This window comes from Trachypithecus francoisi, unplaced genomic scaffold (genome assembly GCF_009764315.1).
Source record: "Trachypithecus francoisi isolate TF-2019V2 unplaced genomic scaffold, Tfra_2.0 Lachesis_group14, whole genome shotgun sequence".
Taxonomy (NCBI): domain Eukaryota; kingdom Metazoa; phylum Chordata; class Mammalia; order Primates; family Cercopithecidae; genus Trachypithecus; species Trachypithecus francoisi.
In genome coordinates, this window is record NW_022681459.1 from 18,842,980 (window position 1) to 18,860,812 (window position 17,833).

General features: G+C 45.6%; 1 pseudogene; it reads right to left on the minus strand.

Annotated features, from left to right (window-relative positions):
• Positions 1-14,842: 14,842 nt before the first annotated feature.
• LOC117096689 lies at positions 14,843-16,821 on the minus strand (annotated as a pseudogene).
• Between the last annotated feature and the right edge of the window lie 1,012 nt (positions 16,822-17,833).

Sequence of the window (17,833 nt, forward strand, 5' to 3'; positions counted from 1 at the left end):
GGTGTGATTTCTCTGCCTAAAATTAGTTACTAATATGTTGTAATATTGTTGATGTCAGTAAGATCCAGGATGGGGCTGGGCGCAGTGGCTGAGGCCTGTAATCCCAGCACTTTGGGAGGCTGAGGTGGGCGGATCACCTGAGGTCAGGAGTTTGAGACCAGCCTCTGGGCTGCAGAGGCAGAACCTCCCCTAGCAGGAGCTCCTGCCAGGCAGCAGAGGCTGGAGAACCTTCCCAGACAAGATCAGCAAAGGTTCTATGCCTGGTAGGCTTGGCATTCTCTCGGGTTGTAGTTGGTAATTACAAATACACCACAGATTTCCTCCTACATTTTTGTTTTTTAAAAGGATTAAGTGGCCAGGTGCGGTGGTTCACACCTGTAATCCCAGCACTTTGGGAGGCCAAGGCAGACGGATCACTTGAGCCCAGGAGCTTGAGACCAGCCTGGCCAACATGACAAAACCTCGTCTCTACTAAAAATACAAAAATTAGCCAAGTGGCACACACCTGTAATCCCAGCTACTCAGGAGGCTAAGGCAGGAGAATCGCTTGAACCTGGGAGGCAGAGGATGGAGTGAGCCAAGAGATTGCAGCACTGCACTCCAGCCTGGGCAACAGAGTGAGATCTTGTCGAAAAGAGAAGAGAGAGGAGATGAGGGGAAGAGGAGGGGAGGGGAGGGACAAGTTTGTTTAATAGTCTTTTTCTCTGCTCTTAGAGATGAACAGATTGCTGTTTCTGTGTCGTTTTTTTTCAGTTGAGCATCAGTTGAAGGAATTGCTTGGGCATACAGGGCCTCGTTGTATCAATATGTCCTCAAAATAGAATCAACGCACTGAGTGAGATGCTCACACCATGAGAGAGACCTGCAGACTCACAGCGTGTGAACCCCAGAACAGTATGGGGTTTCACAGCAGCCCCCTCCGCTCGGGTGACTCCACGGAGGAGGGGCCCTGGAACCCCTTCCCTGGGAAAGTTCCCCGGCCTCTGCTGCCTGGCAGGAGCTCCTGCTAGGGGAGGTTCTGCCTCTGCAGCCCACAGGCTGCATCTGCTATAAGGCAGTGCTTAACAGGCCGGGTGCAGCGGCTCACACCTGCAATCCCAGCACTTTGGGAGGCTCACACCTGCAATCCCAGCACTTTGGGTGGCTCACACCTGCAATCCCAGCACTTTGGGTGGCTCACACCTGCAATCCCAGCACTTTGGGAGGCTCACACCTGCAATCCCAGCACTTTGGGTGGCTCACACCTGCAATCCCAGCACTTTGGGTGGCTCACACCTGCAATCCCAGCACTTTGGGTGGCTCACACCTGCAATCCCAGCACTTTGGGTGGCTCACACCTGTAATCCCAGCACTTTGGGAGGCAGAGGCGGGCAGATCACCTGAGGTCAGGAGTTCAAGACCAGCCTGACCAACATGGTGAAACCCCATCTGTCATAAAAATACAAAAATTAGCCGGTCATGGTGACAGGCATCTCTAGTCCCAGCTACTTGGGAGGCTGAGGCAGGAGAATCACTTGAATCTGGCAGACGGAGGTTCCAGTGAGCCAAGATCGTGTCACTGCACTCCACCCTGGGCGACAGAGTGAGACTCCATCTCAAAAAAAAAAAAAAGGAAGTGCTCAGCAGACATCGTGCCCTTTGGCCAATCATGTTTTAAAAATACCTTTTTCTTTAAAACAAAAGAAAAAGAAAAAAAAAAAAGAAGAATTCTCCTTGGGGACCTCGTCTGCAAACTCCACTTCTGTTCCCACTTCTAAAGTCACAGCTGTTGTCCGTGGAGAGTTCCAAAGATGTGTCTTGATGACAATAATGGAAACTAGTTGGTGTTTTTCTTCCTTCATTTGGATTTCAGTTTTGTATACTAAACTGAAGTAATTGCATTTGATGACAAAGGAAAAAGAATGAAATCAACAAAGGGATCATTTGGGCTTTTGTTGGTTCAGTGATTCCTATGGTAGCTGTTGTAGTGGTTAATTTTCTGTGTCAATTTGGCTAGGCCATGGTACCCAGTTATTTGGTCAGGTACCAGTCCAGGTGTTGTAAAGGTATAGGTTTTTTTTTTTTTTTTTTCTTGAGATAGAGTCTTACTCTGTCACCCAGGCTGGAGTGCAGTGGTGCAATCGCTACTCACTACAACCTCTGCCTCCTGGGTTCTGCCTCCTGGGTTCAAGGGATTCTTATGCCTCAGCCTCCCAAGTAGCTGGGACTACAGGTATGTGCCACCATGCCCGGTTAATTTTTTTTTTTTTTTTTGTATTTTAAGTAGAGATGGAGTTTCACCATGTTGGCCAGGCTGGCCTCGAACTCCTGGGCTTAAGTGATCTCTCCGCCTCGGCCTCCCAAAGTCCTTGGATTATAGGGGCGAGCCACTGTACCTGGCCTGTAAAGGTATTTTTAAAATGTGATTAGCCAGATGTGGTAGCTCACACCTGTAATCCCAGCACTTCAGAAGGCTGAGGCAGGAGGTTGGCTTGAGGCCAGGAATTTGATACCAGCCTGGCAAGATGGTGAGTCTCTACAAAAAAATATACAAAAATTAGCCAGGTGTGGTGGCGTGTGCCTGTGGCCCCAGTTACTTCGGAGGCTGATACGGGAGTATGGCTTTATGACTTGACCCCAGGAGTTCGAGGCTGCAGTGAACCATGTTTGTGCTACTGCACGCCAGGCTGGGCGACAGAGAGACCCTGACTCACAAAAAAATGTGATTAATATTTCGATATATGTAGTATACTGCGAGTAAAGAAAAGTACCCTCCATAATGTGGGTATGCTGTATCTATCAGTTGAACACCTTAAGAGAAAAGACTGATGTCCCCTGAAGAGGAAGGAATTCTGTCTCCAGCCTACCTTGGGACTGAAGGCTGCAATATCAACTTTTTCCTGGCCTGCGCTGCAGATTTAGGACTTGCAGCCCCTACAATTTTTTTTTTTTTTTTTTTTTTGAGAGGGAGTCTCGCTCTGTCGCCCAGGCTGGAGTGCAGTGGCACGATCTTGGCTCACTGCAACCTCCGCCTCCCAGGTTCAAGCGATTCTCCGGCCTCAACCTCCCAAGTAGCTAGGATTACAGGTGCCCGCCACCACACCTGGCTAATTTCAGTAGAGACGGGGTTTCACCATATTGGCTAGGCCAGTTTTGAACTCCTGACCTCAGGTGATCCCGTCCACCTCGGCCTCCCAAAGTGCTCTGATTACAGGTGTGAGCCACCAAGCCCGGCCTGCAGCCCATACAATTACATGAGCCAGCTCCTTAAAACAATCTCTCTCTCACACACACACACACACACGCACGCACACACACACACGCGCACACACACGCACACACACGCGCACACACACACACACACATGCCTGCATGTGCGCACGTACACACAATTATTTCTGTAGAGACCTCTACCTAGAACACCCATTTTGCAGGCTGAAAACAGCAGTCTGCTTTCTCAGACACCTAGTTATTTATTTATTTTTTTTTTGAGGCGGAGTCTCGCTCTGTCGCCCGGACTAGAGTGCAGTGGCCAGATCTCAGCTCACTACAAGCTCTGCCTCCCGGGTTTCCGCCATTCTCCTGCCTCAGCCTCCCGAGTAGCTGGGACTACAGGCGCCCGCCACCTCGCCCGGCTAGTTTTTGTATTTTTAGTAGAGACGGGGTTTCACCGTGTTAGCCAGGATGGTCTCGATCTCCTGACCTCGTGATCCGCCCGTCTCGGCCTCCCAAAGTGCTGGGATTACAGGCTTGAGCCACCGCGCCCGGCCAACCTAGTTATTATTATTGGAGACAGGGTCTCACTCTGTCACTCAGGCTGGAGTGCAGTGATGTGATCATAGCTCACTGCAGCCTCTATCTCCTAGGCTCAAGCGATCCTCCCATCTCATCCTCCCAAGTAGCTGAGACTAAAGGTGCACACTGCCACACCCAGCTAATTTTTAATTTTTTTTTGTAGAGACAGGGTCTTTCTATGGTGCCAGGCTGGTCTTGAATTCCTGGGCTCAAGTGATCGTCCTGCCTTGGTCTCCCAAAATGCTGGGATTATAGTCATGAGCCACTTTGCCCAACCAGGAACTTAGTTTTAAAGAATATATGCATGTAAGGCTGGAATTTAGTATTGCCAAAATTACTTTTACGAGTCTTTGGTTCTCAATAAGGTCTGGTGTATGGAGCCATCTTTACACAATATGTTGTTGAGTGGCATATCAACTCAAAAATAGTCCTTTTCCCTGCTCTTAGAGATGAACAGATTGCTGTTTCTGTGTGTTTGTTTTCAGTTGAGCATCAGCTGAAGGAATTGCTTGGTTATGCAGGGCCTTGTTGTGTCAAAAATATGTACTTAAAATAGCAGAATCAACTCACAAGGTGAGATGCTCACACCATGAGTGATATCTACAGACTGACCATGTGCGAAGGAATTTTGGATTCAAATCACCAGTCTTCCTCCTACTCCAGGGTGTACAATTGTTGATAGGAAGAGCAGACACAATCTTTTATGATGTAAACTCATATTCTCTCCCTCTGCCCTCAACATGCATATATATAGTTGATTTAAGTTACATGTAAATGTAAGTTGGGTGCAACTCTCCTGTCCAGTAAGGAGGAGGGCCTGGTCTACTGTCAGATTTCACTAAACACATTTCTGGACTATGGTGTGCTATTAAAATGGCCTGATTTTGCATTAAGAGGTCTCTTCATAACCGTCCCCAAAGGAGTCTTCAGTCATTTGAGTTTGCACAGCAATGCGAAAGAGACCACTCTGCTTTTTTTTTTTTTTTTTGAGATGGAGTTTTGCTCTTGTCACCCAGGCTGGAGTGCAATGGTACGATCTCGGCTCACTGCAACTTCCTTCTCCTGGGTTCAAGCACTTCTCCTGCCTCAGCCTCCCAAGTAGCTGGGATTACAAGTGCCCACCACCACACTTGGCTACTTTTTGTATTTTTAGTAGAGATGGGGTTTCACTGGGTTGGCCAGGCTGGTCTTGAACTCCTGACCTCAAGTGAGGAGGCCTCAGCCTCCCAAAGTGCTGGGATTACAGGTGTGAGCCACCATGCCTGGCCCTCACACATCGCATTTAACTCTGGTGAATATTATTTATGATATGACACTGTGGTAGAAGCTGCTAAGATGGCCCTCAGTGATCCTTGCCTCCTTGTGTGAAAAAGGGGTTTATGCCCCAGTGTGTCCCCCGCGTATCAGCTGACTATTGTGGTGAACAGAATTCTGAGAAAATGATGGTGTGGGGCTGACATGGTTCAGCTCTGCATCCCCACCCAAATCTCATCTCACATTGTAATACCCATATGTCAAGGCAGAGACCTGATGGGAAGTGATTGGATCATGGGGGCAGTTTCCCGCATCCTGTTCTCATGACAGTGAGCGGCTTCTCATGAGATCTGATGCTTTTATAAGTGTTTGGCAGTTCCTCCTTCACTATTTCTCTTTTCCTGCCACCTTGCGAAGAAGGTACTCGTTTCTCCTTTGCCTTCTGCCGTGATTGTTAAGTTTCCTGAGGCCTCCCCAGTCATATAGCCATGCAACCTTTCCTTTATAAATTACCCAGTCTCAAGTATTTCTTTATAGCATTGTGAAAACAGACTAATACAGTGACTTCCAAGGCTAAGTTACCAAAGACATTGTGGCTTCTGTCTCACTCTCTTGGATTACTCATTCTGAGGGAAGCCAGCTGCCATGTTGCAAGGCCGCTCAATGCACCTTCTGAGAGGCTCATACAGAGAGCAGCTGAGGCCTCCCATCAACAGTCAGCACCAACATACCAGCCATGTGAGGGGACCATCCTGGAAGTGCATGCTCCAGCCCCAGTCCAACCTTCAGATGACTGCAGCCCACTTCAGCCAATATCTGACTACAACTTTATGAGAGAATTTGAAACAGAATTGCCCAGCCAATCCACGCTCAATATTCTGAGCCACTGAAATCATGACAGAAAACAAGTGATGATTGTTATTATAAATCACTATGAATGGAATAATTTGTTAGTAGCAATAACTATTTAATACAGAAACATTATCTTTTTAAAATTAATTAATTAATTATTTAATTTTTTGAGACTGAGTCTTGCTGTGTCACCCAGGCTGGAGTGCAGTGGCGCACTCTCAGCTCACTGCAACCTCCACCTCCCGGGTTCAAATGATTCTCCTGCCTCAGCCTCCTGAGTAGCTGGGATTACAGGTGCCCACCACCACGCCCGACTAATTTTTTTGCATTTTTAGTACAGACAGTGTTTCATCATGTTGTCCAGACTAGTCTCGAACTCTAGGCTGGAGTGCAGTGGTACAATCATAGCTCACTGCAGCCTCCACCACCTAGGCTCAAGTGATCCTCCAGCCTCAGCCTCCCAAGTATCTGGGACAGCAGATGCACACCACCATGCCCAGCTAATATGATGTGAGTTTGGCTATTTATTACTACATGTAAGTGCAATCATGTAGTATTTGTCCTTTTGTGAGTGGCTTATGTCGTTAAGCATAATGTCCTCAGCCTTCATCCATATTGTAGTGAAACAGTGTTGTTTGTCTAGGGTAAATACCCAAGGTTCATTGTTTCACGACCATGGAAAACTAAGATGCAGACACCCAAGAATGAGGTTCAGAGTGGAAGATTAATAGGTGAAAGAGAAGAGCTCTCTGCAGCAGAGAGGGGTCCCAAAAAAATGGGTTGCTGCTTCTGCGAATGTAAGGGGTTTTATAGATGAGCTTGAGGAGGCGTTGTCTGATTTACATAGGGCATGAAAGATTGGTTGGACCAGGTGTGCCCTTTGCATAGGGGGCAAAAACCTGGCTGCCCCCACCCTAATCTTTTATTATGCGGATGTGTTCTCTGGACGGCGCCATGTTGCCTGTTTCTTTACTGTACACGTGGTGACAAAGGGAAGGGAAGATGGCGCCTCCATACTGAACATACCTGGCCCCCAGGTAGCCCTTTTCCACTGACACAGCTGCCGGTGTTCACCTGTGCAAGCTTCCAGCTTGCTTACCTATGTCTGCAGGTTGGTTTTTCAGGCTGCCTTTCGTTAGAAATGATTTGGGGGCTGCTTTTGTTAAAAGGGAAATTCTGCTGAGGACTGTTTTGCCCTATTTTACCCACTATCTGCCTAAATAATTTCTCTTTCTTTCGTTCTTTTTTTGTTGTTGTTGTTGTTGATGGACTCTCGCTCTGTCGCCCAGGCAGGAGTGCAGGGGCGCAATCTTGGCTCACTGCAAGCTCCACCTCCCAGGTTCACACCATTCTCCTGCCTCAGCCTCCCAAGTAGCTGGGACTACAAGCGCCCGCCACCTCACCCGGATATTTTTTTTTTTTTTGTATTTTTTAGTAGAGACGGGGTTTCACCGTGTTAGCTAGGATGGTCTCGATCTCCTGACCTCGTGATCCGCCCGTCTCGGCCTCCCAAAGTGCTGGGATTACAGGCTTGAGCCACCGCCCCCAGCCTCCTTCCTTTTTTTTGAGACAGAGTATCCCTCTGTTCCCCAGGCTGGAATGCAGTGGCGCGATCTCAGTTCACTGCAACCTCTACCTCCCGGGTTCAAGCGATTCTCCTGCCTCAGCCTCCCAAGTCGCTGGGATTACAGGCTCAGCCACCACGCCCAGCTAAGTTTTGTATTTTTAGTAGAGATGAGGTTTCGCCTTGTTGGCCAGGCTGATCTCAAACTCTTGAGCTCAGATGATCTGTCTGTCTTGGCCTCCCAAAGTGCTGGGATTACAGGCTGAGCCACCGCACCCAGACAGAATTTCCTTCCTTTTAAGGCTGAGTAATATACCTTTGTGTAGATAGACCACATTTTATTCATCTGTTCATTTATTGATGGACTTGAGTTGCTTCCACCTCTTGGCTGCCGTGAATAATGCTGCTACTAACACAGGTGTGCAGATACCTGTTTAACTCCCTGCTTTCAATTCCTTTGTTTATATATCCAGAATTGGGATTGGTGGACTTTGTGGCAGTTCGATTTTTAATTTTTGAGGAACTGCCATACTGTTTTCCATAGTGACTATACCAATTTACATTCCCCCAACAGTGCATATGTGTTCTAATTTCTCCACATCCTCACAACACTTGGTATTTTCTCTTTTCTTTTTTTTCTTTTTTTCCTTTTTTAAAATATTGATCCCTATGAGGGTGAACTTATATCTCATTGTGGTCTTGATTGGCATTTCCTAAATGGTTCATGTTACTGAGCATCTTTTATGTGCTTATTAACCATTTGTATGTTTTCTTTGGAGGGTTGTCTATTCAAGTTTTGCCCATTTTAAAATCATGTCTTTTTTTTTTTGAGATGGAATTTTGCCCTTGTTGCCCACACTGGAGTGCATAGCACAATCTTGGCTCACTGCAGCCTCCACCTCCCAGGTTCAAGCGATTCTCCGGCCTCAGCCTTCCAAGTAGCTGGGATCACAGGCATGCGCCACCACACCCGGCTAATTTTTTATATTTAGTAGAGATGGGGTTTCACCATGTTGGTCAGGCTGGTCTCGAACTCCTAATCTCAGGTGATCCACCTGCCTTGGCCTCCCAAAATGCTGGGATTACAGGCCACTGAACTTGGCGTTTGTTTTTGTTGTTGATTTATAGGGGTTCTTTATATATTCTGGATCTATATCTTATCACCTCTTACAACCATTGCAAATATTTTCTCTCCTTCTGTAGCTGCCTTTTCACTCTGTTGAAAGTGTCCTTTGATGCACAGAGGGTTTAATTTTGATGTAGTCTTTAGTCATTTTACATCTGAAACAGTTCTTTGGCCTTTGCCTTTTATGACGTTGATATTTTTGGAGATCCAGGCCATTATTTTGTAGGATGTCCCTCCACTTGGGTTTAATTGTTTCCTGGAATTTAATTCAGATTGCACGTTTTTTATAGGAACACTCTATTGGTGGTGGTGTGTGGTGTTTTCAATGCATCCCATCAGGAACATGTTACTCAGTTTGTCCTATTATTGGAGATGTTAATTTTATTTTTATTTTTATTTTATTGAGACAGAGTCTTGCTCTGTTGCCCAGGCTGGAGTGCAACAGCATGATCTCGGCTCACTGCAACCTCTGCCTCCCAGGTTCAAGAAATTCTCCTCCCTCAGCCTCCCAAGTAGCTGGGATTACAGGCATGTGCTAACCATGCCCAGCTAAGTTTTTCTATTTTTAGTAGACATGGGGTTTCCCCATGTTGGCCAGCCTGGTCTCCAACTCCTGACCTCAGGTGATCCACCCGCCTCGGCCTCCCAAAGTGCTGGGATTACAGGTGTGAGCCACCGTGCCCAGCCTCTGGAGATGTTAATTTTAATCTCTAGTTAAGGTGGTATCCTCTTTGTAACTGGTCAGTTTATAACTGATAAGTAATCTGGGGTAGTTGCCTAAAGATTGTAGAAATATTGTAAATATCTTTTTTCCCCAACAATCGGTGGTTTTAGCATCCACCAATGATTCTAGCCTGAATCAATGATTATTATGATGGATGCAAAATTGTGATTTGATTTTCTACCTGTATTCCTTCCTCTACATGTGTTTTTTGTTTTTTTTTTTTTTTGGTTGTTGTTTTTTGTTTTGTTTTTTTTTTTTTTGAGATGGAGTCCCACTCTGTCGTCAGGCTGGAGTGCAGTGGTGCAATGTTGACTCACTGCAACCTCCGCCTCCCAGGTTCAAGCGATTCTCCTACCTCAGCCTCCCAAGTAGCTGAGACTACAGGTGCACACCACCACATCCAGCTAATATTTGTATTTTTAGTAGAGATGGGTTTCCACCATGTTGGCAGGATGGTCTCGATCTCCTGACCTCGTGCCTCAGCCTCCCAAAGTGCTGGGATTACAGGCTGGAGCCACCATGCCCGGCCCAGTTCTTTGGTTTTTTTCTGAGACAGGGTCTCACTCTGTTGCCCAGGCTGGAGTGCAGTGATGTGATCTCAGCTTATTGCAACCTCTGCCTCCTAGGTTCAAGTGATTTTCCTGCTTCAGCCCCCCAAATAGCTGGGATTACAGGCACCCACCACCATGCCTGGCTAATTTTTGTATTTTTGGTAGAGACGGAGTTTCACCATGTTGGCCAGCTGGTCTGTTCTCCTTACCTCAGTTGATCCACCTACCTTGGCCTCCCAAAGTGCTGGAATTACAGGCATGAGCCACTGCACCTGGCTTTGTTCCTCTACATTTGTTAGTGAGCATTTTACTTTCCCTGATAGTGAAAGATCTTTCCTTTTTCTTCCTACGTATTTGTTCTTTGGTGTCACTCTGATTCATGGATTCTTTTTTTAGTCAAATGTAATATTATACCAATAGTCCAATTCTGATGAACTTTGGGGGTTTTTTTTGTTTGTTTGTTTTAACCTAACAATATATTCTGGATATCACTCTGTGTCAGTTCATAGAGATCTTCGTTGTTGGCTTTTACAGTGACATGCTATTCCATTGTATAGACATACCATAATTTATTCAAACAATTTCTTACATATGGACATTGAGGTTGTTTTTAATATTTTGCAATTACAAATTATGCTTAAATAGCCTTGTACATAAGCACATATATATGTATAAAAATATATATGTAGGCCAGGTGCAGTGGTTCACACTTGTAATCCCAGCATTTTGGGAGGCCAAGACGGGCAGATCACAAGGTCAGGTGATCAAGACCATCCTGGCTAACACGGTGAAACCCACCATCTCTACCAAAAATACAAAAAATTAGCTGGGCATGGTGGCATGTGCCTATAGTCCCAGCTACTCGGGAGGCTGAGGCAGGAGAATTGCTTGAACCAGGGAGGCAGAAGTTGCAGTGAGCCAAGATCGCACCACTGCAATCCAGCCTGGGCAACAGAGCAAGACTCCATCTTAAAAAAAAAAAAAAAAAAAAGTATATATATATATATATATGTGTGTGTGTGATATATATATAAAATTGTTAGAGGTCATTCAGAAATTCAGGATAAGTATCCAAAAGTGAGATTTCCGCATCAGAGGATAAATGCTGTGTAATTTTGTTGAATATTGCTCAGTTCCCCTCAACTGGATTGCACCATTGTGTGAATCCCACAGCCTCACCACATAAGTGGTTTGTAAAGATTTTGAGTTTCTGCCATTCTGATGGGCAATAGGTGCATTGCAATTTAAATTTGTTTATATTATTATGTAAATAGAGCTTGCATTCACCCACTATGTGAGTGGTTCCTAAAACTTTAATTTCTAGAGCCTTCTACTCAGGCTCCAGGTCCTTATTCTTCAACCCCAACCCCTCTTTCCTCCCTCTGGATACTTCCTTCCATCTAAACCGCCACGGCAGCCTTCTTCGGCACACAGATAACATCCTCCTCACTGAGTGGGCAGGAAAGGAGGTTCAAAGAATGAAGTGGTTTACCCAGCCAGTAAGTGGAGAATCCAGGACTAGAGGCCACCTCTTCATTTTTGTTTGTTTGCAGTTTTTTCTTTTTTTTCCTTTCTTTCTCTTTATTTTCTTTCTTTCTTCCTTCCATTTCCTTCCTTCCTTCCTCTCTTTCTTTCATTTCTTTCTTTCTTCTTTTCTTATTTCTCTTCTCTTTCTTTCTTTCTTTCTCTCTGTTTTCTTCTTCTTGTTTTTGTTGAGACCATGTGCTCAGATTCCTAGTACATGACTGTAAAGTTAGGAAAGAGTCCCCGAGACCACTTCCACCTCCGATACCAATTTAAAGTTCAGGGGTCCCCACCACCTTCAAGTTCAAGAATCCACTTGGTGGACTCGCAGAACTTACTGAAAGCTATTATACTTACTTACAGTTTATCATAGCAAAAGGACACAGATTAACATCAGCCAAGGGAAGAGACACATAGGGCAGTGTCCAGAAGAGCTTCCAGCAGTCCTCTCCCAGTGGAGTAATGGACTCCTTCTGGAAACTATACACATGGACCATATACATGGAGTATTGCCAGCCAAGGAAACTCACCAGGCTGTTGGTGTCCAGAGTATAGTAGGGCTTGATCCTGTGGACTTGGCTGGCTTGACCTTAGTCTATTCCTTCAGGGGTCAAGCTGATATGGTGTGGCCAAATCTCCCACCGTAAATCACATTGGTCTAACATGTTGTTTCTGTTTGGCATGGCCCATGGCCTCCAGCTAAACAAAGCGCTATCATCAAGCAGGACAATCTAAGGGCTTAGAGATCACCTCCCAAGAGTCAAGAGCAAAGCCCAGATCTCACTTCAAGTAAGCTTAAAATTCTTTACTACACAATACCTTTCCTTATTACAGGAAAGGGGGGGTGCCCTGCTGGCCCTCACAGAGGAAGAGCTCGTAACTCATAACCCACATAACTGTAATGAAGGGCATTCCCATCTGACTGAAAAACAGGACTGGAAACAGGCACTGAACATTCCAGAAGGAAAGAGAGCGGCACGGGGAGCGCGTAAGTGGATTTAATGACGGCTAGTCTACAAGAAAAAGTGCAATTGACTCAGGTTATTGAAAATTCACCCCCAATATTTTCCTCTACTCATCAAATGTGGAACAAAGGGGCTCACTGGAGCTTGCTCGTGGCTCACATCGGAGACAGCAGGCCTCAGTCTTGTTCTCTGATTATAACATCAAGGACCCCTAGATGGCGTTGATTTCCAGCTTGGACGGCAATTAGTTAACAACAAAAAAGGAAACTGAAAGTTCAACAAACCTCTTCTTTTCTTTTTTTCAAACTTTGTTTTTTATTAAGCACATTCCACAGTACAAAGCTGTCATGAATAGTATCTGTACAACTGAACACTTTCAATAGCTGTTAAGACACAAACTTATTTCAAACAGACAACTGGCAAACATAATTAATTACAAGTTAGAATTAGACTATCCCAGTGCTTTAAAACATTAATATAGCAGTAATTTACATTTGCTCAATTATGGTTAGCAAAATAAACTGGAAGAGGTTGCAGTGAGCCGAGATCACGCCACTGCACACCAGCCCAGGCTACAATGCGAGACTCCCTCTCAAAAAAAAAAAAAAAAGTTATTGACATTCCTTGATCTTTGGAAACAACAGCAAAGGGCAAATCAACCTAATATTGAATAAGGGAGAAGGAGTGCCAACTGGATGCCAATGTCCTTTCCGTGCACTGTCGGGGCAACAGTGCCATTTACACATTTGGACTGTGTACTCGGGAGTACTTGGGAGCTTTGAGAACCTGCTGAGGCTGCAACCGCAGGTGACAACAGAGATGACTGGGGTGGGAATCACGGGCTTGAGGTTTTATACCACTTAGGAGTGCTCTCCCCTCAGCATGGGCCTCTGAACCGGTCTGACCTGACCTGCAGGCTCCAACACACCAGCGGGCCCTGCCAGAACCTTGGCAAGGCCAGGATGCATGAATTCCAGAGCCAGGACAGCCCGTCAATAGGGCCTTCTTATTTCCCCTTCCCAGGGCTACAACTGCACAGAAGAATGATTTCTGACAGTGAAGCCAAATGAATACTATGGGAAGTGACCACTAGTACTCAGGAGTACTTACGAGAAAAAGAATAAGAACAAAACATGTTTGTTACCTCTCTATTATATAATACATACTGCACAACAAATAAAACATTTCGTGTTCAACTTTAGAAATTACATTTTAAAACAAGATTCTCATTAAAAACACACACAAACCACACACACACAATGACAACAAAATAAAAACACTGTAGGAATACTGCGGGAAGGGTTCCAGGTAATCCACACCAACCCTGGTATCAGGTTCTTGAGCCCAGCTCACGGCTAAGTGTGAACACACTCTGTATTAGTATCTCAAGCACAGGGGGCCCTGACCCCAGCAACTTTGAGGTTAAACTGTTATGTACATTATATCTACATGCGAATACAGTATTTTCAGTTAGGAGGCAAGCACACGTATAAAGGTGTTACTCTACCAAATATCAGGAGATGGTTGGGGGACAGAGAACAGTTAATAAAAGGGCTAACCCCCATGGCACGTTATACCTATGTAACAAAACTGCATATTCTGCAAATGTACCCCAGAACTTAAAATATAATTTAAAAAATTTTAAAAATAAAAGAGCTCTGTTGGGAAATAATATAACTGACTTATAGTTCTTTTTTTTTTTGAGACTCGCTCTGTTGCCCAGGCTGGAGTGCAGTGGTGCAGTCTTGGCTTGCTGCAAGCTCTGCCTCCCAGGTTCTGGCCATTCTACTGCCACAGCCAGCCTCCGGAGTAGCTGGGACTACAGGCGCCCGCCACCACGCCTGGCTAATTTTTTATATTTTTAGTAGAGACGGGGTTTCACCGTGCTAGCCAGGATGGTCTTGATCTCATGACCTCGCGATCCGTCCACCTCGGCCTCCCAAAGTGCTGGGATTACAGGCATGAGCCACCGCACCCGGCCAACTGACTTACAGTTCTTTAAATTAAAAGAAATTGGTACAGAAAGGAAGTATAATCCAAAAAATATTACTAAAACAACCCAGAGAGGTTTTTCCATTGTCCAACATGTTCCTAATATAACAAGTCAGAATTCATAATGACTTGGACGGTCAAAAGGAGAATGCTAACTTTTGAAAATGAAAGCCGCAGACGTTCTGAGCAGGTAGGTGTTTGGCACCCAAAATTTCACTGAAGAAGAATGCTGTTTCTTAATGTCAAGCCAAAGTGCAAAGCAATATAGAGGTCAAGTCTTCTCTTGACGGTTGATTTACTTCTGTAAAACAGATTCTATGTTCCTTTTCTATGAACAGTTTATATTTGAAACATTAGATTTTTTTCACAGATGAGGGAAGGAAATGGGCTTCTGTGCTACTTTCAAGTTGGTGATGCTAAGGTCTCCTTCTCAAAGTAGAGCTGGAATCAGAGGTGAGAAATGTCGGGACTTGAAGAGTTAGGCTACTTTGCATCTACCCAGCATCTAGAACCAATTCCAGCTTCATAACTCAGCTGTGAATGAACTCCCTTAGGCATTTGATAGCCAAGTAGGCAGTAGTTCAAGACTAGAAAACCCGGAAATGGGTGAAAGTGCAGACTGTTATCTAGAGATGTAAGTGTATGTTCTGGAGGGGGAATGGGTCTCATTCTGGGCACTGGGAGGCACATTTAAGAAATCCCAAATCAAAACAGTGTCATCGTGGGAGCTGCTGATGATTTGAAACTCATCAAACTGTAGCTGAAACACACGTCCAGAATGTTCCACCAATGTGCGCAAACACAAAGTGCTTGCTGGGGCTCGAGGGTCAAGAGCGGCTTGCAAGTCCTAAACTTCAATTTTCCCATCATAGGCCCCACTGACAATCCTCGTTACCAAACCGGATGCATTGGTGAGATGCATTCTTCGGATTCTACGGTAAGAGTGTGGGATATGAACAGGGGTGAAGTTCTTAACACATTGATCCACCACAATGAGGCTGTACCGCACTTCACGCTTCAGCAGTGGACTGATGGTGATCTGTTCCAAGGACTGCTCCATTGCTCTGTAGGACAGGGCTTCTGCGACGGATTCTTCATGACCCTCTAGGACTCTTAAACAGGAGCCACATTCAATATCCGAGAGCCTAATGGTGTTATCTGATGATCCACTAACAACCAGCCCATCCCTGTACTGGAGACAAGACTCGCTTGTGCCCATTGACAGTACGAACAAATTCACAGGTGCCCATGCTTCAGACTTTGATGGTCCTGTCACCCGAGGCGGACACGATGTATTTGTCGTCAAAGTCTACTACATCGACAGCAGCTTAGTGGCCAACCAGGACACGGCGTAAAGTGATATCGGTCGCAGAAGCCCTGTCCCACACAGCAATGGAGCAGTCCTTGGAACAGGTCACCATCAGTCCACTGCTGAAGCGTAAGTGCAGTACAGCCTCATTGTGGTGGATTAATGTGTTAAGAACTTCACCCATGTTCACATCCCACACTCTCACCGTAGAATCCGAAGAGCCAGTTACAATGACACGCTCATCATACTGCAGACAGAGGACAGAGCCTGTGTGTCCGTTAACACTTTCAAACATTCCAGGTTGGTTTTATCCCAAATCTTAATAGAATTATCTTGTGGGCCACTGATAATTTTTTCATCATTGTACTGTAAAGCGTAGATGCCTTTACTATTTTCAGAGTGGTACTGAATCCTCTGCAAGCTGTGTCGGCCACACTGCCAGGTGGATTCTATAATCTCTACATCCTGGATAATCTTTGGGTATAATGACCTATAAAATGAATTTGGAGGGCTAGCTGTGGGTCTGTTTTTAAACAGGTACTGATCCCACCCTCTGCTTTCTGAAAGTCCTTTCCATGGGGATTCAGTGTATTTTACCAGGTACTGATCCCACTCTCTTCTTTCTGAAAGTCCTTTCCATAGGGGGTCAGTGCTTACCATTTGTTCAATCAGCTTCTTCCAAAGCATTCATTCTGAGATCACTCGCTGCCATTCTTTACATACCAGCTCTGCTGCACACAGAGACCTGGCATCCAGGTACGAAAGAATATTTTCTGCTAGGTGATTAAGCCTTGCTCAGGTAAAGCAGCAATAAAGTCCTGCTGCAACGTGGACTTCAGGTAAGAATTAATATGTCCATGCTGCTAATGACACATTCGTGAAATAAGATGTTCCACAAATTCCACCTGATCTGATTCAGACCACTGGTCAAAATATTGAATACACAGTCTTTTTCTTTTTGGTAGTTTCCTTCTGATGGCCTGCTTCTGGAGACAATCACAGACAATGTTCCATTACTTATCTGCCAAGGAGTATTTTCTTTGGGGACTCATCTTCATCTTGATCTTCCATAACTGAAGTGTTAGTTCCACATGGCTGGGAGGCCTCATAATCATGGCAAAAGGCAAGGAGGAGCAGGTCACATCTTACGTGGAATGGCAACAAGCAAAGAGAGAAGCTTGTGCAGGGCAACTCCCCTTTTTAAAAACATCGGATCTTGACCAGGCACAGTGGCTCACGCCTGTAATCCCAGCACTTTGGGAGGCTGAGGCAGGTGAATCCTGACCTGAGGTTGGGAGTTAGAGACCAGCCTAACCAACATGGTGAAACCCCATCTCTACTAAAAATACAAAATTAGCCAGGCATGGTGGCGCATGTCTGTAATCCCAGCTACTTGGGAGGCTGAGGCAGGAGAATCGCTTGAACCCGGGAGGCAGAGGTTGCAGTGAGCCGAGATGGTGCCACTGCACTCCAGCCTTCAACAAACCTCTTCTGTCAAATTACATTTCCCAGTGAGGTAAGATTACAATAAGAATTGGCTTTCAATTTGTCCAGTTGGTGTAAGTTCACCTCTTGATTCACTTTGTAAATCTTTGCCACGAGACTGCTGTGGTGGTTGGAAAGATACTCCACTCTCAATAGGACAAAGTTCGACAGGGATGGGACCAAGGCGTGCTATTTAGGGAGGGAGGAGGGGAGAGGAAGACAAATATGGGCAGAGGGTGGCACAGAACAAATAGCAGGCATCAACTGAGTTTAGCCAGCAGGGGGGCCTGAGGCCCCCCCTGAGGTGCAGTGGGAGAATGGGGTAGTGGGAAGGTGGAGGGTGCAGGGGCGAGGTGGGGAGGGAGGGCTAGGGAGTTGTGAGTGAGGAAATAAACCTTTTTCTGCTTCGCCCCCTGCTGCCTTCTCTACACCAACTAGGCTGTCTTCAACAAGGAGGGGAGGTATTTCTCTTCGCTCTAGTTTCCCTCCCAACTCCAGCTGTCTTTTTCAGGATTTCCAGTCTCCTCCCACCTTCTTGGATAGGAAGCTTGGGCTACAAGCAGCTGTTTTATTTCTTTATGCTGTAGACAAAAGCTAAATAAGTCTCAAACTCAAAACTTGGGTACCAAAGCCTTGATGATCTTATTTTAGGCACAAGAGTAAAATAAAGAGAAGTGAAGCATTATTTGGAGTGGTGACAGGACACAGACGGT